Genomic DNA, 10,304 nt, shown 5'->3' with positions numbered 1-10,304 from the left:
TGGGCCCTTCTACACCCACCCCCCTCCAATCACCACTTTACACTGAATCACTCCAACCCTCCGAGCTACACAACATAACTCCCATCATCAACAATAAAAATAGAGGAGGTGGAGAGGCTTTTCAGAGGAGAAAAAAGGCTGGATATCTCCAGATCTGACAATGTTACCCCTCTACTTTTTAGCTCTGTGTCAAAATTTTAACCAGTCCTTGCAAACATGTACTGTCCCTGCCTGCTGCTTCAAAGTCTCCACTATTGTCCCTGCACCCAAAAGGCAAGGATTACTTGTCATAATGACTACAGGCCTGTCGCACTGACCTCTGTAGTCATGAAGACACTCGAAAGGCTTGTGCTTGTCCAAGCTGAAAAATATCACAACTCCTGCTGGACCTCTGCAGTTTGCATATCAGGCAAATAGATATGTGGATATGCAGTCAACCTGGGTCTGCACTTCATCCTACAGCACCTGGACCGCCAGGGGACCTATGCGAGGATCCTGTTTGTTGATTTTAGCTCTGTATTCAACACCACCATTGTGCCAGAGCTACTACACTCCAAACTTCCCGAGTTGACTGTGCCTGAACCCCTCAGTCGTGGATCACCAGCTTCCTGACAGACAGGAAGCAGCATGTGAGGCTGGAAAGCACATCTCGGATGCGCAAACACTCAGCATAGGAGCACCGCAAAGCTGCGTACTCTCTCCTCTCCTCTACTCTCTCTACACCAACGACTGCACCTCCACAGACACCTCTGTCAAGCTTCTCAAGTTTGCGGACGACACAACCCTGATTGGACTGACCCAGGATGTGGAGGAATCTGCCTACAGACAGGAAGTGTCACAGCTGGCGACCTGGTGCCGTAGCAACAACCTAGAGATCAATATTCTTAAGACAGTGGAATTGATTGTAGACTTTAGGAGAGCTCTCCCTCCCTCACACCACTCACCATCAACACACAGTCACATCTGTGAGTCATTTAAGTTCCTGGAACCATCATCTCCAAGGACCCTAAGTGGGGGGCTACCATCGACTCCACAGTCAAAAAGGCACACAGAGGATGTACTTACTGCTGCAGCTGAGGAAAGCACAATCTGCCACAGGCAATGATGGTCCAATTACTACACGGCCATCGTAGAGTCTGTTCTCACCTTCTCCACCATGGTCTGGTTTGGCTCAGCCACCAAGCATGACATCTGGAGGCTGCAGCGTATCGTCCGATCAGCAGAGAAGGTTGTTGGCTGCAACCTTCGCTACATTAGGAACTGTACCTGCAAGGGCCAGGAAGCGAGCGGGCAAGATCATCTCTGACCCCTCACCTGGCCACAAACTCTTTGAATCGCATCCCACTGGAAGGCGACTCCTGACTGTCAAAGCTGCCACAGCCAGACATAAAAACAGTTTTTATCCACGAGTAGTTGCTCTACTCAACAGCCCAAAATCTGTAGCCTCCCTTTGATCTGCTATTTTGTTGGGTCACATGCTTGATGAATGGTGTTTATATTAATGTTATTATTATTAATGTTTAGTGTTTTCTGAGTCATTCGTAACTGTCACTGTATGTCATGTTGTTACTTTGTGGGCGGAGCTCCAAGGCAATTCCTTGTATTATGTGATACTTGGCAATAAACTTACTTACTTACACAAAAATACTGGAGAAATGCAGCGGGTGCTGCAGATCTATGGAGCGAAGGAAATAGTCAACGTTTCGGGCCCGAACCCTTTCTCAGACTTCGGGTTCGGCCCGAAACGTTGCTATTTCCTTCGCTCCATAGATGCTGCTGCACCCGCTGAGTTTCCAGCATGTTTGTGTACCTTCGATTTTCCAGCATCTGCAGTTCCTTCTTAATACTTACTTACTTAAATGGGGTTTATTTTTTTAATGTCCTCCAGAGATGGCAGAATGGGCTTTGACTTAATGGCTCAACTGAAAGATGCCAAACTAACGATGCAGCATCCCATTGGCACTATATTATATAGTCATCATACCATTTTATTCTTGAGTTCCTGGAATGGGCTAAAGCTCTGGACTTCCTTTCCAAAAAATTTCTGGTTTCATTCTCTCTTACGATGCTTATTTGGTCCAGTTTATTGTCACGTGTACCGAGGTAGAATTAAAAGCTTTTGTTGCGTGCTAACCTGTCCGTGTTTGATGAAGGGTCTCGACCCGAAAAGTCGCCTATATCTTCTCTGCATAGATGCTGCCTAACCTGCTGAGTTTCTCCAGCATTTTTTGTCTACTTCCTGTTTTAACCTGCTTGTTGAAACCTATCCCATTAAACAAAACGTTGAAGAAGGAACTACAGATGCTGGAAAATCGAAGGTAGACAAAAGTGCTGGCGAAACTCAGCGGGTGCAGCAGCATCTGTGGAGCGAAGGAAATAGGACGTACGGATGGCCGAACCAAAGAAGGGTTTCATCATGTAAGTTGCCTATTCCTCGCTCCGTAGATGACTGCACCCGTTGATTCTCCAGCATTTTGTACCATTAAACAAAACCTTCTTTGCCTGTCTTGAGTATTCTTTCCCTTCCAAGAATTTTTGACAGCCCTGATTATGGGTCTTGGACTATAGATTCCTAATACATTTCAAAGGGATTCTTTGGAATAACTTCTTCCAACTGGAGAAAGAATGAGCCCAAATAACCTAATTATGATTTAATTACATAAATAGCAGTATTCGATTGTACAAATGTGGGCTTTTATTTATCATTTACAAACAAGTAATAAACTCTGCTAAATAAGGATTATTGCCAAATATATCGTGAAGGGGAAATAAGACTGAATTTAAACTTTGATTTCAGTACCTAACAGGTACCTTTAATTATGGGATTATACTTTAGCATTTATCTTCATCTTTAAAATCAAAATGCTGATTATACAGGCTGCAAAAGGACTCATGGTAAACCATGCAGAGCATACGGTATGTCAGGCTGTATTACAGGATATTGTTGACTACATAAGTGAAAACACAATTACCATCCTCCACGGACACTTGAACATGTAACTGTTCAGACAAATATGCTTCAGACATAAAGCAAACTAAATTGGAAGCACAGAATGCCTGTAGTTTACAAATATGTTTGTCAGTCTTCTTATTGTTGCATCAATACGGAGGATATCTCTTTTCATTACCATTATTATGCAATGACAATAACAATTCCATTCTCGTTCGAATGAGCCCTGTGTTAAATTAAAGTCAGGACTGACAAAATCCAGGTAAGTCCGACACGTTACAAACTCAGAAATTGCCGCCTGACAAAAATTAATTGGATCCATTGCTTATAATTAGCTCGTTTCTGTTGTTGAACAATCCATATTTTACTGTCCTGTCAAACCACATGAGGATATACATGGTTAGTGTTACCTAATACCTGTATCTTTAAACTAAAGCTGACTAGGTGGTGGCACAGTGAATTAACAGTGGCTATTCATCCTTGGAATTTGGACTCACAGCCAGCTCAGGCTTAATCGTTGAAAGCCACTCCATCTGCTGGATATAAGGGGTTCTATGTGAAATGTTTTCAGGTGACTGTAATCCTGGTTCTGAGTGGGCTTTCAGCTCTGGTAAAAAGCTGGCCCTCCACTGGCGTGAACTGACAGGCTTACTCATAGAGTCATAGAGTCTTACAGCGTGGAAACAGGCCCTTCAGCCCAACTTGCCCACACTGACCAACGGGTCCTATCCACACTAGAAACTCTGAAACTTTTCTACACAGAGAAAAAAAACCTCCTAGACACAAGAATGGTAGGCACAACCGATCTGAAGAAGGGTCCCGACCTGAAGCATCGCCTATCCATGTTCTCCAGAGATGCTGCCTGATCCACTGAGTTACACCTATTTAATAGTTTATAGTTAACACAATTGTATTAAACAATAAATTCAATTTTTAAATATTTTATAAAGAGTATAATTAATACAGCATTAAATTATTGGCATTTATATAATGTAATGTAAGCCTGTATTTGTAGCCTCTATTTACTTTCTGAAATCTTCCAACAGAAATACATTTAGCTATCAAGGTGATTAGTTGAATATTAAATCCATCACTGGTGCTCAGGGGACAGAAATGCATGAGAGTTACCTGAGCTGTAAGGATCTGGATGAGTTCTCTCCTCTGTTAAGGGGAATGTGCGTGACTGCATTTCTTCCTTCACCAGAATAAACAGAAACACAGTCTGAAGAAGTGTCCCAACCCAAAACATCATCTGTCCATTTCCCCCCACAGATTCTGCCTGAGTTGCCGAGTTCCTCCAGCACTTTGTTTTTTACACGCACATCAATACCAGTTAATAATAAATAATAATAATAATGTCTTTATTTATATAGCACATTTTTAGTCAACTTGCATTGACCCCAAAGTGCTTCACACAATTACTTCCATACAGACAGGCAAAGGTGGGTGAAGTGTCTTGCCCAAGGACACACACAGGCAAAGGTGGGTGAAGTGTCTTGCCCAAGGACACAACGACAGTATGCACTCCAAGCGGGATTCGAACCAGCTACCTTCCGGTTGCCAGCCGAACACTTAGCCCATTGTGCCATCTGTCGTCCCTTAACACAATTGGGATTCCGATAAAAGCTCATCAGGTGGAAATATTAATTTTGTTTCTTTCTCTACAGATGCTACCTGACTTGCGAAGTATTTCCAGTATTTCTTGTTTGGATATCCTAGTCAAGGCATGTACTTTGGCTCAATGGAAGTACCCTTCTCTCCAAGTTAGATAACGACAGATGTTCAAGTTACATGTCAGCAACTGAAACATTTGTGCCAAAAGTTCCGTTTTCATTGGCAAACACAGAAAATACTGGAAACACTCAGCAGGACAGGCAATAAATGTGGAAAGAGAAACAGAATGAATTTTTTGTGTCGAATACCCTCTGTCAGAATCTCAAGAAGTTGTCCTTTTCAGACTGGAGGTAGGGAGCACCATTGCCTGAAGGTTACGCTTCAAGTCTAATACATCCTGACTTGGAAATATATTTCGCCATTCCCTCATCTCACTTGCTCTAAATCCAGGGAGGTAGCTTCATCCCAAGGCTCAAACAGGTTGCTCATTGCACCTTCTCGTTGTTTAACCATGCAATTGCCCCAGTGCTAGGCTTGCATTACATTAAAAAATGCCAATCCTTTTATGCTGTATTATTTACACACTTATTGAGATATTTGTCACAACAAAAGACCATAAGCCTTAGGAGCAGAATTAGCCCCTTATCGAGTCTACTCTGCCATTCGATCATGGCTGATCTACCTTTCCCTCTCAACCCCATTCTCCTGCCTTCTCCCCATAACCTTTGATGTCCTTACTGATGAAGAAGCTATAATCTCCACTTTAAAAATACCCAATGTCTTGACCTCCACAGCCTCCAGTGACAATGAATTCCAGATTCACCATCCTCTGGCTAAAGAAATTAATCTTCCTTTCCATTCTAAAGGTACGTCCTTTCATTCTGAGGCTGTGCCCTCTGGTCCTAGACTCTCTCTCACTCGTGGATCACTAATGCACTAATGGCGTTAAACGGTAATCTTCTTTTTCTTTGTCCCCACCCTCAGTACATGTGACAATAACAAAACTAAACTAAACTAAACTTGCTATGCAATGTTGTATTCTTGAAATTTCATTTCTGGTTTCCAGCATTTGCTTTACCCGACCCTCATTCAATTGGATTCAATAACAAATGTGAATTGAAGCCCAATGTTCTGCACAAAATATCATTAATATTAATGGTAATTGTTTTGTCACCGTTTGATTTGCAGAGGAAACTGCATAATGCAGCCTTTAACCAGATGCTATTCTTCCCCAATATTTTTTTTTTTTATCATACTGAATAATAGCCACGAATCATTAAGAAGCGCCAAAGCTTTAAGGTCCAACCCGCCGATTAGTGTCGAATGGGCAGGTCAAACACTACTGTCATATCCGAATCATTTTGCAATTGCTAGCTCAACACATGGTGACTGGAAACCGAAATAAGGGAAGCGAAGAGTTAATAGCACAAGGGCTGGAGGGAGAGAGCCTGTAAATTGCAATTGAATACGTTGAGCCGCTGTCACAGGGGTTTTACCATGAGAATCCGATCTGATTAAAATGAATTGGCTCCGTTGCGATTGGCCGGCCGGGCCCGATGATGCCGGTTCTCCGGGTGAATGGCAGACCCGGCCAGGGCGAGGAGATTAGCGCTGCTGGGAGTCGGCAACGAGCGCGGCAATCAGTCCCCATTCAATGGCTCTTCACTTATCTCTCCCCTCCTCCCTCTATCTCTCTCCATCTACTCCTACTCCCTCTCCCTCCTCTCTCTCTCCCGTCCGAGGTTCCCTCTGAGTTACAGGCGCCTTTCATCTCCTCCTCTCGTCCTCCCCCCCTCTCTCTCTACCACCGCTCCCCTCTCTCTCCCTCGCCACCCCCCCACCTCTCCTTCTCCTCCCCCCCCCCCCCCCCCCCCCCCACCCCCACCTCTCCTTCCCCCCCCCCCCCCCCCCCTCTACCCTCCTCTCTTTCCCCTCTCGTCCGAGGCTCTCCTCTGAGTTACAGCGCCTTTCACCCCCCACCCGCCCACCCCTCTCCTCCAGGTTTAGTGTTGCCTCTCCCGCTTCTCTGCAGCGCCGGGTAATAAAAGCCAGCGGCCAGAGTCTGGGGCTGGACTAGAGTTTGCAACACACAGGCGGGGAGGGAGGGAGGGTGCGGGGGGGATTCCCTATGTCAGCGGAGCTTTCTGAAATCGGAACCGTGCAGCAAGGGGAGTCTCCGCTGCATACTTTTAACCCCCTCCTCTCTGTTTCATCTGTGTCTGAGAGTCGCTGCCGTTCCGCGGCGTGTGTGAGATGGCTGCGTTTTTTTTATTGCAAAGGGATTGAATTATTTTTCAGGGGTCCCAGGACACCAGGTTTCGCCTCAACATGGAAATTCCACGTGTTGGCCATAACTCTGCAACATGCATTCTGCTGAAGTGTGGCGATCACAGTAGATCGCCCCTCCCCACACCCTCCCTCCCCTCCCCTCCCCTCCCCCCCAACTCAACATTTATACCAAAAAGACGGCGGAGATCATCTATGAACAAAGTTTAAAGAATGAGAAACGAGTCTGGGATTAAAGGAGGATTTGCAGGACAATTTGCAGGATAATATGAAGTGGAAAAAATGGATCGAGGACAACGTGGGATGGCAGCGATCCGCCAGGGATGGCCCCAACGACTGCAAACTCTTTGAGAAAAGAGAGACGAGGAGCGCAAGAAGGGACAGTGGAACTCTTTAAATTAAGAAATAAAACCGGGCGCCACGCAGGTTGGGAAAAGTGACGGCGAGGGGTGAATTTAAAAAAAAAAAGCGGGACTGTTCAAATGCAAGGAGAGAAGCCAGCAGAGGAGTGGTCATCGATGGAGTCTTGCACACACCAGCGGTCTTTCTCAGCTGAGTCAGCCCGAAAGCAGTGGTCGTCTCAATTGCAGCGCTTCTGTGCAAAGCAGAACAAAAGAGCACATGGCATAATCAGGGAGGCTCAAAAGCTCCAGGTTTAATAATCTCATCAAATTGTTATTTATTAACGCAGCGCATTGTGCATGTTAAACTGTAATAATTAATTGAGACGGGGGTTGGGGAAATTGATGCGTAAACCTCGGAGATAAATGTGGAAAAATAGCCGTATCTTTCTTCAGATCATTACGTTTTTAATTTTGAGGACAGAATCGGCCGAACTGTTTCCCCTACACAGTTGCTTAAAGCAGCTGCAAATATATAACATTGCCCTGTAAGTCACAACTGATATTATCTTAGAAGTTCTCTCAGAGTATGTTATCGAAAACGCGTTAAAGCGCGCCTAACATAAACAGATTTAAATGAAACACAATCCCAGCAATTGTATCTTTAATATTTATTGGGGATGCATACGTTTTTCTTCGGATGGTCATCCAAAGTTCACGGGAATAATTTATGAAAGTGTTCACATATGTTTTGCTTCTTAAATCCTGTTAAGTTGTCCCATTTAAAAATGGCTGCATTAACTCTGCCATTACTGCCCGGTTCTGCAGCACACATTTTCTGACCAGCGACCTGGATTTAAATCGTTTCAGATACTTATTTCACGTTCAAACCTGGCAGCAGAAATTTAAACCAAAGCAGCCTGCATCAGAGAGCGAACAACTGGTGTAATTTCCTCGCAATACGAAGGAAATTTCGAATGCTGATCCTTTCGTGCGATAAAATGTCTGCAACCTTATGCAATATAATCTTTATTTTTTATCGACTTATTTAGCGCATCTGTAGCACTCACTAATGGCGTAAGATAATAGCAAACATCTGGCAAATAGAGTTCTTATTTTATTTGAAGTTCTGTTCTCGGATTTTTTTTAAAAACTGCACCAAGAAGGTTTGGAGCGAAAAATCTCCTTTCGTTTCCGATCAATTCACATTGTAGTTAAAATTCACAAAGGAAACAACAATAACGGCCCCCCAATTGGCAAGTAGTACTGTAGTGTAATTGCAGAATATAGACTTTTTGGGAAGCATTAAATGCACTTCCACGCTGTCCACAGTTTCATCGTCTACAGCTTGGTTAATATAGATGCGTGCAATTTATATTACATTTGCACATTGGTAGCGTTAACTTATGGCATATTTTTTTACTTTATATTCTACTCGATTGTTTTTAGGCTAAGACTTGATCAAAAGCAGAATCTTGTCAAGACGGAAGTTGGTCATCGTCCGCATTCTAAAGAGCCCGAACATCTTCAAAGCGATTGACGTAAAAGTTATTTTTGTGGATTCTGACCATTTTAGACATGTTAGCCCAGGTCACTTGTTAGAGCTTGTTTTTTTTAAATAACTTTCCAGGAATCATAAAACGTCCAAAATAGCAGTCAGTGGGTTAATCTGCAATAGTGCAGAAATGCAGTAGAGACTTTACATTTGAACAGAGTACAGACAGTTAAAACAAAATCAATGTTGTTTGTTGTGGCCAGGCGGCCTTTGGTTGGCGTGTCCGGTTAATTTTGTCAACCATGTTTCCCTTGTTTTCTGATAACCACCGAACTATTCTATTCGGGTTTTTTTCCAAAAGAAATAATCATGCATTATGGGGTTTTGAAAAATTCCTTTACCTCAGGTAGGCCTGGAATCTGCCTTGGAATCTAGCAAAATAACATTGGTATTAATTGCATTTGAATGAACTCCATTGCAATCTTTAAACCCCCAATCCAAATTTTGACTAGCTGCCTAATTTCAAATCCAGATTGTACCTCGACGTATTTTGGTAAGAATAATTTTTAATGAGGATGTCTGCTTAATGCAAACCTAAAGTTAAGTGGCACCCCACATTGAAAACACAATTTACCTATTAACTTTTCGCATAAACCAATGCTACTTTAAGTCTCCATTTTCACAAAACTCCTGGCGTGTTTTCGTGCTCGCATTGAGATCGTCGACGAATCGCACCTTTAAAAACATGAATGGTTCTCAGTAAAAGATTAATATTTTTCCTGACGTTCATTTTTATCGAACGGTTCGCATCTTTTTTTAAGTCTTAAATACACGTGGTCGCGTGTGGACTTTATTTGTGATTTTGCGGAATATTTCCAAGCGAGTTACTCAAGTATAAATAATTGTCAACTAAAAGTTAAAGAGGATCCACTGTGAATGAGATTAAACTCCCCCGTCCTGTAAAGACTGATTGCAAAGACATGCTGCATTCATTCCAGTGTGTTTGGGTAAAAAACTGCTTCAGAACCGCAAAAAAAAAAAAGCAACGTATTCATCATGCAAAGTGTTGGAAATCGGGCATAACATTATTCTTTGTACTTCCTGAACGTCGAGGCTTTGTAGAAAGAACTTGGCCACTGGTGAAAGCTTTGCAGTGCGGCGCTGAAGCCATGGCGTTAGAGAGTCTTTGACTTTTTGCACGTTTTTGACCAAGAAGTAGGTGGGTTTGGGTTTGTCTGGCAGTTTCAGCGTCCAGCGTTTGTGTAGACCTGGCACCCATATAAGTAGCCGTCCCCGCGTTAAAGCACGGAGAACCCGGCCAGGAAGCAGCGTCTGCTTGTGGGCGCTTTCCACCTTCATTCATTCTGCTCTGAAAGCATTCATTTCAGCTTTAGGAGCGCCCGGAGCAGAAGAAGGAGATGAATTGCGAGCAGTGTCACATTTGACTCCATAAAAGATGGAGGATTTCTACATTGTTAATTCCGGAGGTTCTACGTTACAATTTACAAGGCTGTACGCGCTGTTTATATAAAAACACAGTAACTTTCTTAGATCGCTGTAAACATGTAGGCGCTGATTCGGAGCCATCTCATTCTGATCGCTGCACTCCTGCTTTGCT

At 43.4% G+C, this 10,304-nt stretch overlaps 1 long non-coding RNA gene across 1 annotated transcript; it reads left to right on the top strand.

Moving 5' to 3' along the window:
* The first annotated feature begins 6,566 nt into the window (after positions 1 to 6,566).
* LOC116985509 lies at positions 6,567 to 8,804 on the top strand. The gene is made up of 2 exons (XR_004415292.1): positions 6,567 to 7,503; positions 8,641 to 8,804. It is a non-coding gene; the product is annotated as an uncharacterized LOC116985509 (long non-coding RNA).
* Positions 8,805 to 10,304: the final 1,500 nt, after the last annotated feature.

This window comes from Amblyraja radiata, chromosome 22 (genome assembly GCF_010909765.2).
Source record: "Amblyraja radiata isolate CabotCenter1 chromosome 22, sAmbRad1.1.pri, whole genome shotgun sequence".
Taxonomy (NCBI): domain Eukaryota; kingdom Metazoa; phylum Chordata; class Chondrichthyes; order Rajiformes; family Rajidae; genus Amblyraja; species Amblyraja radiata.
Note: the sequence above shows the minus strand (reverse complement) of the source record. Positions and strands in the feature narration are given on the sequence as shown.